Genomic DNA, 21462 nt, shown 5'->3' with positions numbered 1-21462 from the left:
TGTAGTATATTCCTATACAAATTCAGTGCCTCCCCCCCCCCGAAAAAAAAGATGTCTTTTTTTAAATTTTACCTTCAAATTTGTATAGCTACATACTGAGAAATGGCGTTCAAGTCCGTTTGTAGTATATTGGTATACATGGTCTATTTTTAGAAAGGGTGAGACAACATTCCCAGACAAAAGAGGGGTAGAGTTAATTTTTATCATGTCTAGAAGACATGATAAAAATTAACAAAAAGTATTTATAATATATATTATATAATATATATATTATATAATATATAATTTTTTTTCTTTTTTTTTTCTCCATGACTCAGAATTTTTTTCTGAGCTCTGAGAATTTTTTCCCAGTCGACAGCCAACAGAAATGTTTCCAGCCAACGCGATTTAATTTCACTTTCAACTCTTTTCTATATAACTATTCCACGTTTTCTGTTCAGAACCGTGCGGGCTGTCCAAGGTGCAGTATGCTTTTCCTCTCTCTCGCTCTCTCTCTACCTCCTCTAGACCTAGGATGTTCTTTCTCAACAAGAGGAATTCTTTTAGTCAATCGCGAGGGAGGAAGATGGATTTCATCCTGTGGGTCTTTGAGAAACAACACACAGAAATAGAATTCAATACCCACGATCCTCCTTCACGGAACTCTGTAAGGGAAGCTGGGTGCACTGGATGCTGGAAAGCCACTCCTTTCGTGATTTGTGAGTCGGTAAAAAGGGATTGAATGCGATATCCCACCCGACAACACCATAGACGAGCGGTCCAATAGTTCCATGAGAAAATATCGCTTTAATCTTTTCAGCAACATTATTGACGATACTTTTCTTGTAAAAAAGAAAAAAGGTATTGTTTTCTTTGATCTAGGGAAACAATCATACCTTGGATGTTTAGAAGAAGATCCGTTTAAGTAAAAAAGATTAGTCCCATCGCACAACATCATCATGGGTTCTCAATCTTATCCCAACAGCCCTGTGATCATTGTTTTTTTTTCAAACGTCAGGCCAAAGTATTCCTTTTAAAACACTTTCTGTTCTTCCTGGGTGGAGAATTACGTACCGAGAATGTATTTTCCAAAAACCCCCCGGATTAGAACAGAAATATATTATAATCATCACGCCATCGTGGTTTTCGAAAGCCAAAACAATTCCTCATGAAACAACATCTTTTCTTCATGGTTGTGGGATGAGGTAGAGATGTTGCATCGTCAACAACCCACACTGATCTGAACAGAAATGTGGAATGTTTTTATAGATATAAGAAATTAACTGAAAGTGAAAGTAAAAATGAAATCGTGTTGGCTGGAAATATTTCTTGGCTGTCGAATGGGAAAACATTTTCCAAAGCTAAAAAAAAAAAAAAAAAAAAACACTTCCTTTTTTTCTATTAATTTGATGCCTTCACTTTGTTTACTTTGGAAGGGAGAAGAAACCCAAAGACCATGACTCATCCTTTCTCAAAGATAGAATTCCTAGAATGAGTCATGGTCTATTTTTAGAAACAGTGAGACAACATTCCCAGACAAAAGGGGGTAGGGTTAATTTTTATCATGTCTAGAAGACATGATAAAAATTAACAAAATTTTTTTTTTTTTTTTTTTTACATCTCAGAATTTTTTTCTGAGCTCTGAAAATTTTTTCCCAGTCGGCAACCAAGTGAAAATTTTCCAGCCAAGACGATTTCGCTTTTACTTTCACTTTCAACGCTTTTCTATAAAAGTGTTCCACGTTTTCTATTCAGAACCGTGCGGGCTATCCAAGGTGCAACATGCTTTTTCTCTTTCTCTATCTCATCTGGACCCAGGACCACTCTTCTAGAAGGAGCTTCTGTGAACACAAGTTTCTTTCCACTTTTTTATGTCTCACAGAATAGAAATCATTCTTCCGTTTAGGGGAAAATGTTTCCCATTTGAAAAGCTAGGGCCCCTCGTTTGGATTTCATCAGCAACCGTTTATCAGTGTCTAGCGAAATTGGATGATCCATCCATTGATCAGAATTTCCCATCCGTGGTTTTTATGCATCAAGATTTCAACATAGTTTAAGAAAAATCCTTCAATCCTATTTGAAAGAAGATGACATTTTCCCATGACGGACATTGAAAGACATTTTCCCATGACGAAATCTCTCTATCCCACACCTTCTTCTAAAGTGAAGTTAAAGAGATTTTTCATACCGGGTTTTCAATTTTCACCTCAAATCATACCCTTGACGACGTGTGACACACAAACCGTGACATAAATTTCAGTTTCCATGACAGCTAACTGTCTTGAGGTTTAAACAAATGTATGAAATAATTTATTTTTTATCCGTTTCAGCGATTGAGTGGGCTGGGAAAAAAAGGCTCTTTCCATGACAGCTAACACGCTTGAGCTTTAAACATGTATGAAAGAATTTATTTTTAATCCATTTCAGTGATTGAGTGGGCTGGGAAAAAAAGGCCCTTTCCATGACAGCTAACACGCTTGAGCTTTAAACATGTATGAAAGAATTTGTTTTTAATCCATTTCAGCAATTGAGTGGGCTGTGGAAAGAAAAAGCTCTTTCCATGATACCTAACACTCTGGAGCTTTAAAAATGTATGAAAGAATTTATTTTAAATCCATTTCAGCGATTGAGTGGGCTCGGAAAACTTTCTTAGAGCTCAGGGAATGTGTATTCAGGTTGAATGCACAGCACACACGGATGGGAAGTCGAAACTCGAGTGGCTTAAATAAATATACGAAATTTGGGTCATCGAGTGGACTACGAAAAATTCTCAGAGCTCTGGAAATAATTCTGAGTTCAAGCATCGGACATGAGAACAGAAATATATTACAATCATCATGTCATCGTTGTTTTCGAAAGCCAAAAGAATTCCTCATGAAAGAACATCTTTTTTTCCTGGTTGTGGGATGGAGTAGAGTTGCTGCATCTTGAACAACCCACACTGATCTGAACAGAAGCGTAAAATGTTTTTATAGATATAAGAAATGAACTGAAAGTGAAAGTAAAAATGAAATCGTATTGGCTGGAAATATTTCTTTGGCTTTTGAATGGGAAAAATATTTCCAGAGCTATAAAAAAAAAAAAAACTCTTCCTTTTTTTCTATTAATTTGATGTCTTCACTTTGTTTACTTTGGAATGGAGAAACCCAAAGACCATGACTCATCCTTTCTAAAACATATAATTCCTAGAACAAGTCATGGTCTATTTTTAGAAACAGTGAGACAACATTCCCACACAAAAGGGGGGGTAGGGTTAATTTTTATCATGTCTAGAAGACATGATAAAAATTAACAATTTTTTTTTTTTTTTTTTTTTTTTTTTTAACATCTCAGAATTTTTTTCTGAGCTCTGAAAATTTTTTCCCAGTCGGCAACCAAGTGAAAATTTTCCAGCCAAGACGATATGGTTTTTACTTTCACTTTCAACGCTTTTCTATAAAAGTATTCCACGTTTTCTATTCAGAACCGTGCGGGATATTCAAGGTGCAACATGCTTTTTCTCTTTCTCAATCTCATCTGGACCCAGGACCACTCTTCTAGAAAGAGCTTCTGTGAACACAAGTTTTTTTAATGTATCACAGAATAGAAATCATTCTTCCATTTAGGGGAAAATGTTTCCCTTTTGAAAAGCTAATGCCCCTCGTTTGGATTTCATCAGCAACCGTTTATCAGGTTCTAGCGAAATTGGATGATCCATCCATGAATCAGAATTTCCCATCCGTGGTTTGGATGCAACAAGATTTCAACATAGTTTAAGAAAAATCCTTCAATCCTATTTGAAAGGAGATGTCATGATATTGAAAGACACCTCAAACCATACCGTTGACGACGTGTGAGACACAAACCATGACATAAATTTCAGTTTCTTTGACAGCTAACACGCTTGAGCTTTATAAATGTATGAAAGAATTTGTTTTTAATCCATTTCAGCGACTGAGTGGGCTGGGAAACATTTTCTTAGAGCTCAGGGGAAAAAAAGGCTCTTTCCATGAGAGCTAACACTCTTGAGGTTTAAAAATGTATGAAAGAATTTGTTTTTAATTCATTTCAGCTATTGAGTGGGCTGGGAAAAAAAAGGCCCTTTTCATGAGAGCTAACATGCTTGAGCTTTAAAAATGTAGGAACGAATTTATTTTTAATCCATTTCAGCGATTGAGGGGGCTGGGAAACATTTTCTTAGAGCTCAGGGAAAAAAAGGTTCTTTCCATGACAGCTAACACGCTTGAGCTTTAAAAATGTATGAAAGAATTTATTTTTAATCCATTTCAGCGATTGAGTGGGCTGGGAAACATTTTCTTAGAGCTGAGGGAATGTGTCACCAGGTTGAATGCACAGCACACACGGATGGGAAGTCGAAACTCGAGTGGCTTAAAAAATAAATATACGAAATTTGGGTCATGGAGCTGACTAGGAAAAATTCTCAGAGTTCTGGAAATAATTCTGAGTTCAAGCATGGGACATGAGAACAGAAATGTATTACAATCATCATGTCATCATTGTTTTCGAAAGCCAAAAGAATTCCTCATGAAAGAACATCTTTTCTTCGTGGTTGTGGGATGGAGTAGAGATGTTGCATCTTGAACAACCCACACTGATCTGAACAGAAACATGAAATGTTTTTATAGATATAAGAAATGAATTGAAAGTGAAAGTAAAAATGAAATTGTATTGGCTGGAAATATTTCTTGGCTGTTGAATGGGAAAAATATTTCCAGAGCTGAAAAAAAAATAAAAAAAAACCTCTTCCTTTTTTTATTAAATTGATGTCTTCTCTTTGTTTACTTTGGAATGGAGAAACCCAAAGACCATGACTCATCCTTTCTAAAACATATAATTCCAAGAATGAGTCATGTTCTATTTTTAGAAACAGTGAGACAACATTTCCAGACAAAAGTGGGTAGGGTTAATTTTTATCATGTCTTCTAGACATGATAAAAATTAACAAAAAGTTTTTTTTTTTTTTTTTTACATCTCAGAATTTTTTTCTGAGGTTTGAAAAATTTTTCCCAGTCGACAGCCAAGAGAAAATTTTCCACCCAAGACGATTTGGATTTTACTTTCACTTTCAACTCTTTTCTATAAAAGCATTCCACGTTCTGTTCAGAACTGTGCGGGCTGTCCAAGGTGCAGCGTGCGTTTTCTCTCACTCTACCTCCTCTAGATCTAGGATGTTTTTTCTTTCTCAAGAAGCGGAATTCTTTGGGAATACCTTACAATTTCACGAGCTAGCTGTTCCTTATATTTCGAGGAGATTTCAATGGAATTGTTTATAGATGTCACCTATTGCAGATGGCGAGAAAGTCTTTACTTGATAGCTGGAGACATCTCACCCAGATAGGTCACGCTATATTTTTTCCCACACCTAAATAAACTGGACATGAGCCTTCCTTTTGTTTTCTCATCCAACAAAGATAGACACTGCAGACCGTTTGGGGTTTTCACTCTTCGCGAACCGAGACGAGCCGCAGCGACACTTTGCATTTTCTCTGAGCGCAATAATGGATCACGTGAGCAGACATTTTGTTTCCCATCTCACCCAGATAGGTCATGTTGTATTTTGTTTCATGCACCTAGCCAATTTTGGACATGAGCCATCCTTTAGTTTTTTTCCATCGAACCAAGATGGACTCTGGAGACAATTTTGTTTCTCAACGGAAAAGTAAATTTTCTGAATGGGTGCCGGTGTTCGAATACTTTTGTGACCGACTGTCTGATTATACTGTTACAACCACGAAATCTCGAAATGGATGGGTTTTACAGTTGACTACGGTAAAACGTAGGGAGACCTGTCGCCCCCTCACCCTCCTAGGAATTCTGAGGATACTATTGCAATAGAATAGGATAATAGCATCGGTGGTTATAGAGGTGGAAAAAACTGTCAGAGAAGCAAAAATACAAAAGAGTGGAAGAAAAATGTTAATATATCTTAACAGGAGCTTTTTCCAGGAGACAGAGAAGCGTGTATCCACGTTGAGTGCCCCGCACAGACTGATTGGAAGCTGAAACACGAGTGGTTTAAATAGCTAAGTGAGAGTTCTTTCTAGAAACAATTTGGAAGTCTTATTTTGATCATCGAGTCGACTGGGAAAAAATTCTCAGAGCTCAGAAAAAAATTCTGAGTCGTGGAGGGAAAAAAAAATATATAATATATATATTATATAATATATATTATAAATACTTTTTGTTAATTTTTATCATGTCTTTTAGACGTGATAAAATTAACTCACCCCCCTTTTGTCTGGGAATGTTGTCTCCCACTTTCTAAAAATAGATCATGACTCATCCTTCCTAAAGAATACAATTCCAAGAAAAGAATGGGTTGGGATCTATTTTTAGAAACGGTGAGACAACATTCCCAGCCAAAAGAGGGGGTAGTTAATTTTTATCACGTCTAGAAGACATGATAAAAATTAACAAAAAGTTTTTTTTTTTTCCTACATCTCAGAATTTTTTCTGAGCTTTGAAATTTTTCTTCCCCGTTGACTCGATGATTAAAACAAGAATTCCAAATTGTTTCTAGAAAGAACTCTTACTTAGCTATTTAAACCACTCCAGTTTCTGCTTCAGATCAGTCTGTGCTGGGCAGTCCACCTGGATACAGGCTTTTGGATACAAGCATGGTTTTTCTCAACTCGCAGAAATTGGTTTCCAGCCGACTCGTTTTCACTTTCCCATTCAACTCGTCTCTTATCTATAAAAACATTCCGAGTTTCAGTTCAGTTCGGAACGGGCAGTTGGAGATGCAACACAAGATCCTTGTTATTGATAACAATATTCAGATTTCCAATCTATGCTTGAACTTTGAACTTCTTAGAGCTCAGGGAAAAAAGGTTCTTCCCATGACAGCTAACACGCTTGAGCTTTAAAAATGTATGAAAGAATTTATTTTTAATCCATTTCAGCGATTGAGTGGGCTGGGGAACATTTTCTTAGAGCTGAGGGAATGTGTCTCCAGGTTGAATGCACATCAACATAACGGTTCAAGGTGGAACATAACGGTTTGAATCTCTTCGACTTAAAGAAGATGACGTATTCCATCCTTTTCAAATCTTTGATTACAAGTGGGGTAAGTTTATGCCTTTCCTTCATACTGTCCAGCTTTACTATTTATTTGTCATTACATAAGTGATTTGCTTGACCATTTACATGATTTATTATTAAACATAGCAAGCTAGCCATTATGAAAACTATACCCCCCTTTATGGTATTTATCTTTCAGACATATATATTATTGATTAAGTTATTTCTTTATCAATATCGCCTGATCCTGGCACCCATTCAAAAAATCATTAATAATAATTTAATATCATTAATACAATTTTGAAACCTTCTAGTATAAACCTTTTTATCAATTTTTAGTAAAATAAAAAATATCCTAAAATCCTTACCTTTTGAATATGGTGTGTCTCATAGGACAAACCGGTTTGTCCTATGAGACACACTAGATTTAAAAGGTAAGGAGTTTAGGATTTCTTTTATTTTACGGTCAAGGAAATTTTAAAAGTTTTATGGAATCCTTAAATTTTTTAATCAATTTAATTTTTAGGTACCAAAATAGGATTAGATTAAAAAATATAAGACGAAGTGAAAAATAATAGATAATTATTAATAATGAAGGGTAGGAATCAAGATGAATACTGAGGAATCTACAACATTATCTGAAAGGAAAAGAAAAAGAAAAGCATATTTGAAACATTATTGGTCACTGGAACGAGTAAAAGAAGCAAATCGATGGAGAAAACGAGAAAGGCGAAAAGATCCAAACGTCCGATTCAAAGAAAATGAATACCAACGAATGAGACGATGGAAATGTTGGGATAACGGTCTTCCTAAACATAGGCATAAGCCTGACAACACAGTATTCAAACAATGTCCGACAATGGAGGAATGTCAAAACATTATTAAACGTATGAATGTTTCGGAACGAACACGAGCTAAGTATGAATTTTATTTTAATGAATTCTATGAATGGTATCGAAAACATGGTGACGGTATAAAGTATTATTATAAAACAGCATTAGACCAATATGAAAGTATCTGACTGAGGAAAAGAGGAAATCGTATAATAAAATAAAAAATAAAATCGTGTTTTTGTATCGTTTGCTCGGTGAAAAAAGGGAGCGCCCGAAACAAATTCATATTAAAAGGTGTCAAGGTCCTCTTCTTACATTAAATGACCTAAAAAAACTTAGAAAATAGTTATAGATCGTTATGAATATGAAGAGATGCCTTTATTTATTCTTGTCATTCTTGAAACTGACTTAAAAGCAAACGAAATTTTAAAACTTCTGAACGAAACACATCTTCGACGACATTATGCAGAAAAGAAAATGGCATCGTCCAATATATGGGATCAACGTAATCGGTATTTGTATGAATTTTTGGCTTGGGTTATTGCCGGCCCACTTTTCCCTCGATCATTAGATAGTTGCTCAAGAAAGTTAAAACGATTCTTCCGAAAGTATTTCCCGTATCGACTCTTTAATCCTTCCTATACCATCATTAAACGTTCTATGAAAATTGCAAAGTATCGGAAACACATGCGAGAAGAAGCTAAAAAGGAGATGGAATCAATAATAACGTAACAGCTTATTCTTTTACGTATCTTTATCTTCCTAATAGGTAAGTATTTTCCAGGTTTGGAGGAGAATGATCTTGTGTTGCATCTCCAACTGCCCGTTCCGAACTGAACTGAAACTCGGAATGTTTTTATAGATAAGAGACGAGTTGAATGGTCGTGAGTTGAAAGTGAAAACGAGTCGGCTGGAAACCAATTTCTGCGAGTTGAGAAGAACCATGCTTGTATCCAAAAGCCTGTATCCAGGTGAACTGCCCAGCACAGACTGATCTGAAGCTGAAACTGGAGTGGTTTAAATAGCTAAGTAAGAGTTCTTTCTAGAAACAATTTGGAAGTCTTGTTTTAATCATCGAGTCAACTGGGAAGAAAAATTTCAGAGCTCAGAAAAAAATTCTGAGATGTAGAAAAAAAAAACTTTTTGTTAATTTTTATCATGTCTTCTAGACGTGATTAAAATTAACTACCCCCCTTTTGTCTGGGAATGTTGTCTCACCGTTTCTAAAAATAGACCCCAACCCATTCTTTTCTTGGAATTGTATTCTTTAGGAAGGATGAGTCATGATCTATTTTTAGAAAGTGGGAGACAACATTCCCAGACAAAAGGGGGGTGAGTTAATTTTATCACGTCTAAAAGACATGATAAAAATTAACAAAAAGTATTTATAATATATATTATATAATATATATATTATATAATTTTTTTTTTCCTCCACGACTCAGAAATTTTTTCTGAGCTCTGAGAATTTTTTCCCAGTCGACTCGATGATCAAAATAAGACTTCCAAATTGTTTCTAGAAAGAACTCTCACTTAGCTATTTAAACCACTCGTGTTTCAGCTTCCAATCAGTCTGTGCGGGGCACTCAACGTGGATACACGCTTCTCTGTCTCCTGGAAAAGGCTCCCGTTAAGATATATTAACATTTTTCTTCCACTCTTTTGTATTTTTGCTTCTCTGACAGTTTTTTCCACCTCTATAACCACCGATGTTATTATCCTATTCTATTGCAATAGTATCCTCAGAATTCCTAGGAGGGTGAGGGGGCGACAGGTCTCCCTACGTTTTACCGTAGTCAACTGTAAAACCCATCCATTTCGAGATTTCGTGGTTGTAACAGTATAATCAGACAGTCGGTCACAAAAGTATTCGAACACCGGCACCCATTCAGAAAATTTACTTTTCCGTTGAGAAACAAAATTGTCTCCAGAGTCCATCTTGGTTCGATGGAAAAAAACTAAAGGATGGCTCATGTCCAAAATTGGCTAGGTGCATGAAACAAAATACAACATGACCTATCTGGGTGAGATGGGAAACAAAATGGCTGCTCACGTGATCCATTATTGCGCTCAGAGAAAACGCAAAGTGTCGCTGCGGCTCGTCTCGGTTCGCGAAGAGTGAAAACCCAAAACGGTCTGCAGTGTCTATCTTTGTTGGATGAGAAAACAAAAGGATGGCTCATGTCCAGTTTACTTAGGTGTGGGAAAAAATATAGCGTGACCTATCTGGGTGAGATGTCTCCAGCTATCAAGTATAGACTTTTTCCCTATCTGCAATAGGTGACATCTATAAACAATTCCATTTAAATCTCCTCGAAATATAAGGAACAGCTACCTCGTGAAATTGTAAGGGATTCCGAAAGAATTCCGCTTTTTGAGAAAAAAAACATCCTAGATCTAGAGGAGGTAGAGTGAGAGAAAAAGCATACTGCCCCTTGGACAGCCCGCACAGTTCTGAACAGAAAACATGGAATGCTTTTATAGAAAAGAGTTGAAAGTGAAAGTAAAATCCAAATCGTCTTGGGTGGAAAATTTTCTCTTGGCTGTCGACTGGGAAAAATTTTTCAAACCTCAGAAAAAAATTCTGAGATGTAAAAAAAAAAAAAAACTTTTTGTTAATTTTTATCATGTCTTCTAGACATGATAAAAATTAACCCTACCCACTTTTGTCTGGAAATGTTGTCTCAGTGTTTCTAAAAATAGAACATGACTCATTCTTGGAATTATATGTTTTAGAAAGGATGAATCATGGTATTTGGGTTTCTCCATTCCAAAGTAAACAAAGAGAAGACATCAATTTAATAAAAAAAGGAAGAGGTTTTTTTTTATTTTTTTTTTTCAGCTCTGGAAATATTTTTCCCATTCAACAGCCAAGAAATATTTCCAGCCAATACAATTTCATTTTTACTTTCACTTTCAATTCATTTCTTATATCTATAAAAACATTTCATGTTTCTGTTCAGATCAGTGTGGGTTGTTCAAGATGCAACATCTCTACTCCATCCCACAACCACGAAGAAAAGATGTTCTTTCATGAGGAATTCTTTTGGCTTTCGAAAACAATGATGACATGATGATTGTAATACATTTCTGTTCTCATGTCCCATGCTTGAACTGAGAATTATTTCCAGAACTCTGAGAATTTTTCCTAGTCAGCTCTATGACCCAAATTTAGTATATTTATTTTTTAAGCCACTAGAGTTTCGACTTCACATCCGTGTGTGCTGTGCATTCAACCTGGTGATACATTCCCTCAGCTCTAAGAAAATGTTTCCCAGCCCACTCAATCGCTGAAATGGATTAAAAATAAATTCTTTCATACATTTTTAAAGCTCAAGCGTGTTAGCTGTCATGGAAAGAACCTTTTTTTCCCTGAGCTCTAAGAAAATGTTTCCCAGCCCACTCAATCGCTGAAATGGATTAAAAATAAATTCGTTCCTACATTTTTAAAGCTCAAGCATGTTAGCTCTCATGAAAAGGGCCTTTTTTTCCCCCAGCCCACTCAATAGCTGAAATGGATTAAAAACAAATTCTTTCATACATTTTTAAAGCTCAAGCGTGTTAGCTGTCAGAGAAACTGAAATTTATGTCATGGTTTGTGTCTCACACGTCGTCAACGGTATGGTTTGAGGTGTCTTGCAATATCATGACATATCCTTTTAAATAGGATTGAAGCATTTTTCTTAAACTATGTTGAAATCTTGTTGGATCCAAACCACGGATGGGAAATTCTGATTCATGGATGGATCATCCAATTTCGCTAGAACCTGATAAACGGTTGCTGATGAAATCCAAACGAGGGGCATTAGCTTTTCAAAAGGGAAACATTTTCCCCTAAATGGAAGAATGATTTCTATTCTGTGAGACATTAAAAAAACCTGTGTTCACAGAAGCTCTTTCTAGAAGAGTGGTCCTGGGTCCAGATGAGATAGAGAAAGAGAAAAAGCATGTTGCACCTTGGATAGCCCGCACGGTTCTGAATAGAAAACGTGGAACACTTTTATAGAAAAGCGTTGAAAGTGAAAGTAAAAGCGAAATCGTCTTGGCTGGAAAATTTTCACTTGGTTGCCGACTGGGAAAAAATTTTCAGAGCTCAGAAAAAAATTCTGAGATATATTAAAAAAAAAAAAAAAAAAACTTTTTGTTAATTTTTATCATGTTTTCTAGACATGATAAAAATTAACCCTACCCCCCTTTTCTCTGGGAATGTTGTCTCACTGTTTCTAAAAATAGACCATGACCCATTCTAGGTGTTCTATGTTTTAGAAAGATTGAGTCATGGTCTGTGGGTTTCTCCATTCCAAAGTAAACAAAGTGAAGACATGAAATTAATAGAAAAAAAGGAAGAGGGTTTTTTTTTTTTTTTTTTTTTTTTTTTTTTTTTAGCTCTGGAAAATGTTTTCCCATTCGACAGCCAAGAAATATTTCCAGCCAACACGATTTCATTTTTACTTTCACTTTCAGTTAATTTCTTATATCTATAAAAACATTCCACATTTCTGTTCAGATCAGTGTGGGTTGTTGACGATGCAACATCTCTACCTCATCCCACAACCATGAAGAAAAGATGTTGTTTCATGAGGAATTGTTTTGGCTTTCGAAAACCACGATGGCGTGATGATTATAATATATTTCTGTTCTAATCCGGGGGGTTTTTCGAAAATACATTCTCGGTACGTAATTCTCCACCCAGGAAGAACAGAAAATGTTTTAAAAGGAATACTTTGGCCTGACGTTTGAAAAAAAAACAATGATCACAGGGCTGTTGGGATAAGATTGAGAACCCATGATGATGTTGTGCGATGGGACTAATCTTTTTTACTTAAACGGATCTTCTTCTAAACATCCAAGGTATGATTGTTTCCCTAGATGAAAGAAAACAATACTTTTTTTCTTTTTTACAAGACTTCCCTTACAGAGTTCCGTGAAGGAGGCTCCTGGGTATTGAATTCTATTTCTGTGTGTTGTTTCTCAAAGACCCACAGGATGAAATCCATCTTCCTCCCTCGCGATTGACTAAAAGAAATCCTCTTCTTCAGAAAGAACATCCTAGGTCTAGAGGAGGTAGAGAGAGAGAGAAAAAAAAAGCATGTTGCACCTTGGACAGCCCGCACGGTTCTGAATTGAAAACGTGGAATACTTATATAGAAAAGAGTTGAAAGTGAAAGTAAATCGCGTTGGCTGGAAACATTTCTGTTTGCTGTCGACTGGGAAAAAATTCTCAGAGCTCAGAAAAAAATTCTGAGTCATGGAGAAATAAAAAAGAAAAAATAATTATATATTATATAATATATATATTATATAATATATATTATAAATACCTTTTGTTAATTTTTATCATGTCTTCTAGACATGATAAAAATTAACTCTACCCCCTTTTGTCTGGGAATGTTGTCTCACCCTTTCTAAAAATAGACCATGTATACCAATATACTACAAACGGACTTGAACGCCTGTTCTCAGTATGTAGCTATACAAATTTGAAGGTAAAATAAAATAAAAAAGACATTTTTGGGGGGAAAGGGAGTAAATTTAAATAGGAATATACTATAAACGAAATTTAAGGCCTGTTTTCAGTATATAGCTATACAAATTGGAAGGTAAAAAAAAAATAAATAAAGACATCTTTTTTTTCGGGGGGGGGAAGGCAGTGAATTTGTATAGGAATATACTACAAACTGACTTTAATGCCGGTTTTCAGTATATAGCTATACAAATTGGAAGGTAAAAAAAATTAAAAAAAGATATATTTTTTGGGGAAAAGGAGTGAATTTGTATAGGAATATACTACAAGAACATCAAGAAAAGAACATCATGGGTCCAAGAATTGAAACTGAAAGTCCAAAACCGAAATGTTAACGACTGGGAAGAAAATTTTCAAAGCTGAAAAAAGATTTTGAAAAAAAAAAAAATCCTTCCTTTTTCTTTCTTAATTTGATGTCTTCATTCTTTTGACCTTGTAGAAATTAAAAAAGTGAAGACATCAAATTAAGAAAGAAAAAAGGAAGGGTTTCTTTTTTCTTTCTTTTTTTCTTTTTTTAATGTGTGAAAATTTTTCCAGAGCTCTGAGAATTTTTCCCAGTCGGTTTCTAGAAGCAACTCGTTAATGTATTTAAACCACTCGCGTTTCGGCTTCAGATCAGTCTGTGCTGTGCACTCAACGTGGATACACGCTTCTCACTCTCCTGGGAATAGCTTCTGTGAAGGTATGTGAACATTTCTTTTTCTTACTCTTTTGTATTTCATAGACTACAAATATTTATTGAGTAACCCATTTTATACAAATGTATTCTTATTTCCTTTCAATACTTTGAGGTAGGGTAATATTTTCCCCCCTGCTACTGTTTTTGCTTTTCAAGGCTAGAAATGTTTTACTCAATAGCCGTTTTCATAGAAAACATGCTATTATTTCGTATACTGATATATTTTGTGAAATTTTAACAAATGACTTTCAACAAGGCAAGATCATGTGACCCACAATTGACTCCATCAGTCAGGATCAACGGGTCACGATTGTTCCATCGTGTACTGATATATTTTGTGAAACTTTAACAAATCCTTTTCAACAAGGCAAGATCATGTGATCCACGGCTGGCTAGACCCGTCAGTATAATTGGATCACGATTGTTCCATCATATACTGATATATTTTGTGAAACATTAACAAATCCTTTTCAACAAGGCAAGATCATGTGATCCACGGCTGGCTAGACCCGTCAGTGTAATCGGATCACGATTGTTCCATCATATACTGATATATTTTGTGAAACTTTAACAAATTCCTTTCAAGAAGCCAAGATCTCGTGATCCACAGCTGGCTAGACCCGTCAGTGTAATCGGATCACGATTGTTCCATCATATACTGATATATTTTGTGAAACTTCTTTAACAAATGACTTTCAAGAAAGCAAGATCTCGTGATCCACAGCTGACTAAACCCGTCAGAATTAAAGGATTACAATAGTTCCATTGTATACCGATATATTTTGTGAAACTTCTTTAACAAATGACTTTCAAGAAGGCAAGATCTCGTGATCCACAGCTGACTAGACCCGTCAGAATTAACGGATCACGATAGTTCCATTGTATACTGATATATTTTGTGGAATTTTAACAAATCGTTTTCAACAAGGCAAAAGATCCCATGATCCACAGCTGACTCCATCAGTCAGGATAACGGATCATGACGGTTCCATCGTATACTGATATATATTTTGTGAAACGTTAACAAATGACTTTCAAGAAGGCAAAATCATGTTATTGAATAGAATTGTTCAATCGTATACTGGTATATTCTGATAAAACAATAGAATGATCCAATTTTGAATACGATCCCAATATTTTTTTATAAAATCCATTTCATATTTTGTAAAACGTGAACGAATGACTTTCAAGCTGGCTGCATGGGTGTTTTTTTCGTGGTTTTTCCCCATGTGTAACGCGAATACGAGCCAGTTTCCCTTCCAAAGTCCTCCATGAAGGCACTTCTCAAGGCAAATAGCCCTCAAATACTTTGCCGTCCTCCGAATCGACTTGATCTCTCTCCAACTTCCACGGTGACATTTGAACGATCGAGTCGGCTGTTGGAAAAAAATGTCTGACAGCTGAAAACAATATCTCCACACACCTCCACAAAACCTCTTTCCAGGAGGAAGAACCGTGTATTCACCTCCAGTGCACAGCACAGACTGATTTAAAGCTGAAACGCGAGTGGTTTAAATAGATGAGAACCCTCTATAGAAATAATTTGAATATATCTGGTTTTGTGAATCAAACCGACTGGGAAAAAATTCTAAGAGCTCAGAAAAAAATTCTGAGTTGTGTAAAAAAAAAAATTTTTTTTGGTTAATTTTTATCATGTCTTCTAGACATGATAAAAATTAACTCCCTTCTCTTTTTGTCTGGGAATGTTGTCTCACTCTTTCTAAAAATAGACTATGACTCATTCTTGTGGAATTCTGTTGGGCTTTTACTTTCGATTGGCTTTTGACTTTGTTTCAATTCCCCAGTTATCTATAAAAGCATTCCGCGTTTCACTTCAGATCCGTGTGGGCTGTGGAAGAGGCAACACGTCTCTCTCTTTACCCAATCTCATGATATTCTTTAAGAATTTCTTAGCCATTTGTCAAAGAAGGGGACTATAATTGAAGAAATTATGAATTTGGGAACATGTCACCCATGGCAAATCTAAAATCTTGGAACTGGATACTGGAAAGCCCCGCTCTGATTATAATTCTGAGTTCTAGCATGGGACATAGTGACCCACCCATCACCCCAGCTATGAAATGAAACGTCAAATCAGTGCACACGTTCTAGAATAAGAACCCTTGTAGCCATTTGGGGGCTCTACAGCACAGACTCAACAGAAACAAAACGATAAAAACTTTCATAGATCACAGAGAGTGGATGCTTAAAAATAAGGTGATGTCTCGTCGATCAAATCAGCTGTAAATAAATGTCTAAGAGCTGTGAAGAATGGATGGCCTACCTTCACAAAAGCTCTTTCTAGGAGGGAAAAGTGTGTATCCAAGCAGAATACACAGCACAGACTGATGTTAAGTCGAAACTGGAGTGATTTCAATACACAAGTATGAATTCGTTCTAATAACACTTTAGATAGGTCTCGTTTGACTCATCGAGTCGAGGGGGAAAACATTGACGTGTTGCCTTCCCAACAGCCCACACTGTTCTGAACAGAAACGTAGAATGCTTTTATAGATAAGAAAAGAATTGAAAGTGAAAGTAAAAAACGAAATCGGATCGGCTGGTAAAATTTCTGAGCCGAGAAAAAATTCTGAGTCAGAAATAATAATAATAATAATAATAATAATAACCCTTCCTTTTTTCTTTTTTAATTTGATGTCTTCACTTTTTGACTTTCTACAAGGTCAAAAGAGTGAAGACATCAAATTAATAACGAAAAAGGAAGAGTTTTTTTTTTTTTTTTTTTTTTTTTTTTTTCAATCTCAGAATTTTTCCTGAGCTCTGAAAAATTTTTTCCCAGCCGTTCCCATTTCGTTTTTTGACTTTCACTTTCAACTCTTCTCTTTTCTATAAAAGTATTCCACGTTTTTGTTCAGAACAGTGTGGGCTGTTGAAAAGGTAACATGTCTCCCTCTCTCTCTACCCAAATCTGGAGCCCATGATGATCTTAAGAAGAATTCTTTAAGAGTCTCTTACGATTTCTGAACTTTAGACAAGTTGGATGTTTCTTTTCGTATTTCGAAGCTATGGATGGATAAAAGAAGGCGATTCCAATGGAATGAGTTGCGAATTTGGAACATGTTACCTGTTGAAAACATTTGGGGGGGAAAGTATATCCTTTGAGGCTATACTGAACATGAATTTTCTGTAGAGAATTGAAATATGTTTCCCAAAAGGCAGGATGATTTTTTTTAAAACAAAAAATGGGCGTGTGTAGATATATGTGTGGGATGGTCAGCTTTCTCTCTTACAAGAGAAACTTCCTCTATTCTTTTCCTCCACGTGATGTTTTATGGATATCTTCTCCAACATCTCGTGGTTACTGAAATGGGTCTCTAGCGAAAGGATTTGATTTTGTCTCAAGGAATTTTTGTACTGCTGATCCAGGTGTACCCCGCTTCACGCTACCCATCTTCAACCATTTCTAAAGAATCTCAGAGAAAACTAAAATCGAGATCGCAAAAAAGAAATAGCCTCCAGTGAACACAATTCCAACGACAGTGGATAGCTTTTTGGAGTCCTTCCAGATATATTACCGGTGACCGATAGGTTGTTCAGGGTCTACAGCACAGACTCAATGTACCCCCTTTTGTCTGGGAATGTTGTCTCACCGTTTCTAAAAATAGACCAGAACCCAATCTTTTCTTGGAATTCTATTCTTTAGAAAGGATGAGTCATGGTCTATTTTTAGAAACGGTGAGACAACATTCCTAGACAAAAGGGGATAGTTAATTTTTATCATGTCTTAAGACATGATAAAAATTAACAAAAAGTATTTATAATATATAATATATATATTATATAATATATATATTATATATTTTTTCTTTTTTTTCTGACTCAATTTTTTTCTCGGCTCTCAGAAATTTTTCCCAGCCGATCCCATTTTGCTTTCTGACTTTCACTTTCAATTCTTCTCTTTTCTATAAAAGTATTCCACGTGTTTGTTCAGAACAATGTCGGCTGTTGAAAAGGCAACATGTCTCCCTCTCTCTCTACCCAAATCTGGAACCCATGATGATCTTAAGAAGAATTCTTTAAGAATCTCTTACGATTCCTGAACCTTAGAGAAGCTGAATGTTTCTTTTTCGTATTTCGAAGCTATTTATGGATCAAAGAAGAAGATTTCAATGGAATGACTTCATCGTTCTAGGATAGAATATTTTTCGAAATCTCTTCCTACTTTCGTCTACACAGAAATGCTTTTCACGAAAGTTAGGTCCTCTTTTACATTTCCTTTTTAAATAGTTGTTCAAAGGGATTTTCGTTCTGCTGATTCAGGTTTCTCGCTCTTCACGCTACCCATCCTCATCCATTCCTAAAGGATGTCAGAGAAAATTGAAAGGGAGATCGCGAAAAAGAAATACCCTCCAGTGAACACAGTTCCAACGACAGTGGATAGATTTTTCGGTCCTTCCAGCGATATCCCCGGTGACCGATAGGTTGTTCAGCCACATGGGTGTCACGAAAATGCACACCAGGCCTGTTTCCCTCCCTAAAATGTTTCTTCGGAAAAGGGAAAGTTTTTCCCACCCCTTTGGAGATTCCTTTTCCGAATCGATACACCTGGATCACCTGGATCAGCAGTACAAAAATTCCTTGAGACAAAATCAAATCCTTTCGCTAGAGAGCCATTTCAGTAACCACGAGATGTTGGAGAAGATATCCATAAAACATCACGTGGAGAAAAAGAATAGAGGAAGTTTCTCTTGTAAGAGAGAAAGCTGACCATCCCACACATATATCTACACACGCCCATTTTTTGTTTTTAAAAAAATCATCCTGCCTTTTGGGAAACGTATTTCAATTCTCTACAGAAAATTCATGTTCAGTATAGCCTCAAAGGATATACTCCCCCCCCCAAATGTTTTCAACAGGTAACAAGTTCCAAATTCGCAAGTCATTCCATAGGAATCGCCTTCTTTTATCCATCCATAGCTTCGAAATACGAAAAGAGACATCCAACTTGTCTAAAGTTCAGAAATCATAAGAGACTCTTAAAGAATTCTTCTTAAGATCATCATGGGTTCCAGATTTGGGTAGAGAGAGAGGGAGACATGTTACCTTTTCAACAGCCTACACTGTTCTGAACAAAAACGTGGAATACTTTTATAGAAAAGAGAAGAGTTGAAAGTGAAAGTCAAAAAACGAAATGGGATCGGCTGGGAAAAAATTTTTCAGAGCTCAGGAAAAATTCTGAGATTGAAAAAAAAAAAAAAAAAAAACTCTTCCTTTTTCGTTATTAATTTGATGTCTTCACTCTTTTGACCTTGTAGAAAGTCAAAAAGTGAAGACATCAAATTAAAAAAGAAAAAAGGAAGGGTTATTATTATTATTATTATTATTATTATTTCTGACTCAGAATTTTTTCTCGGCTCAGAAATTTTACCAGCCGATCCGATTTCGTTTTTTACTTTCACTTTCAATTCTTTTCTTATCTATAAAAGCATTCTACGTTTCTGTTCAGAACAGTGTGGGCTGTTGGGAAGGCAACACGTCAATGTTTTACCCCTCGACTCGATGAGTCAAACGAGACCTATCTAATGTGTTATTAGAACGAATTCATACTTGTGTATTGAAATCACTCCAGTTTCGACTTAACATCAGTCTGTGCTGTGTATTCTGCTTGGATACACACTTTTCCCTCCTAGAAAGAGCTTTTGTGAAGGTAGGCCATCCATTCTTCACAGCTCTTAGACATTTATTTACAGCTGATTTGATCGACGAGACATCACCTTATTTTTAAGCATCCACTCTCTGTGATCTATGAAAGTTTTTATCCTTTTGTTTCTGTTTAGTCTGTGCTGTAGAGCCCCCAAATGGCTACAAGGGTTCTTATTCTAGAACGTGTGCACTATTTTGACGTTTCATTTCATAGCTGGGGTGATGGGTGGGTCACCTTCCTTTCAAACTGCACCGTGGAGGTTGAGATGTTAGAAAGTTTCGAGCCTACGTGTTTAATTCATGGGTGAACCTCGCTTCGTGAACAAAAGAGGACCCTTCGTGGATCGTCCCTAGCATAGAACGGAAATGGCTTGCCGTCTTTTGTCTATTCGACATTATTCAAAAGGATCTCTACTCTCTTTTTGGTTCGAAGGATGTCTCTACCTCTTGTCTTACGTGTCTAAAGAAATTAGCTTTTCAGGAAAGGAGTTGTCTCAGGTTTCTAAAGAAATTAGCTTTTCAGGAAAGGAATGTTACTTGAGAAACAGGACGAGATAGGTTGAGAGAGGTTTCAAAGGAAACAGAGAGATGTCGTTCATTTTTATCATGTCTGAAGACATGATAAAAATGAACAAAAAGTATTTATAATATATATTATATAATATATATATTATATAATATATATATTATATAATATATATATTTTTTATTTAAAAAAATTTTTTTCAAACCTCTCAGAAAATATTTTCCAGCTCATCTCAAAATGACCCTCCTACTCAGTTTCGAAAAAAGAGACTGTGTCTTACTACTCTCCATTTTTTCAGCTTTCTAAGAAAAAAACTATTTTACCATCTCATCTCTCACCATGAGCCACCTTCATGCTTTCTGAAAAACGACACGTTGGTATCGTCTTCATGGGTGTTTCTCTGAGATCCTTTAAAAATGGTTTCAGAATCCACTCGACAGGATTTGTCAAAGGATTCCGAGCTTCACTTCAGAGGGCGTGCGCTGCTAAACATACCTGATTTCAGGGAAAAGAGTTCCAGGAGTTGTTGGAGGAGATATCCAAAAATAAATAACGTGGTTGTGAGTCAAAATAAACGACCCCTTTTCACTTGATCCATCACGAGATTTCAGCGACCACGAGAGGGTGCAGAAGATATCCAAAACACATCTCGTGGAGATGATTATCTCGTAAGAGAAGAAATCTAACCGTCCCACCACACCTACACAAACACACATGTTTTTTTTTAAACGATCATGCTTTTGGAAACTCATTTCAACTTTGAATAGGAAAATCATGTTTTTAAGAGTGGGTCTCATCTAAAACGTAGAGTAAAATATATGAATCATGCCGGGTATAGGTAGCCCTAAAACTAGGCATTGAAATTTTTTAATAGATTCATGATCAACAGAAAATGATGCAACGTCTTATTTGGAACTATTTAAAAGAATCCTTTGAACCCATACTTGAAAAAGAAATGAAGAAACATCCAGCTAGCTCGTCTAAAGTTCAGAAATGTTAAGAGATTCTCAAAGAATTCTTCTTAAGAACATCATGGATTCCCGATTAATGTAGAGAGGGAGGCGTGTTGCCTTTTCAACAGCACACAGTGTTCTGAACAGAAACTCGAAATACTTTTATAGAAAAGAGAAGAGTTGAAAGTGAAAGTCGAAAAACGAAATGAGATCGGCTGGGAAAATATTTTCAGAGCTCAGAAAAAAATTCTGAGATGTAAAAAAAAAAAAAAAAAAAAAAAAAA

The sequence above is a fragment of the Stegodyphus dumicola genome, chromosome 8 (genome assembly GCF_044657685.1).
Source record: "Stegodyphus dumicola isolate Sdum_Otavi_A_Nest chromosome 8, ASM4465768v1".
NCBI lineage: Eukaryota > Metazoa > Arthropoda > Arachnida > Araneae > Eresidae > Stegodyphus > Stegodyphus dumicola.
This window is presented reverse-complemented; position numbering follows the sequence as displayed.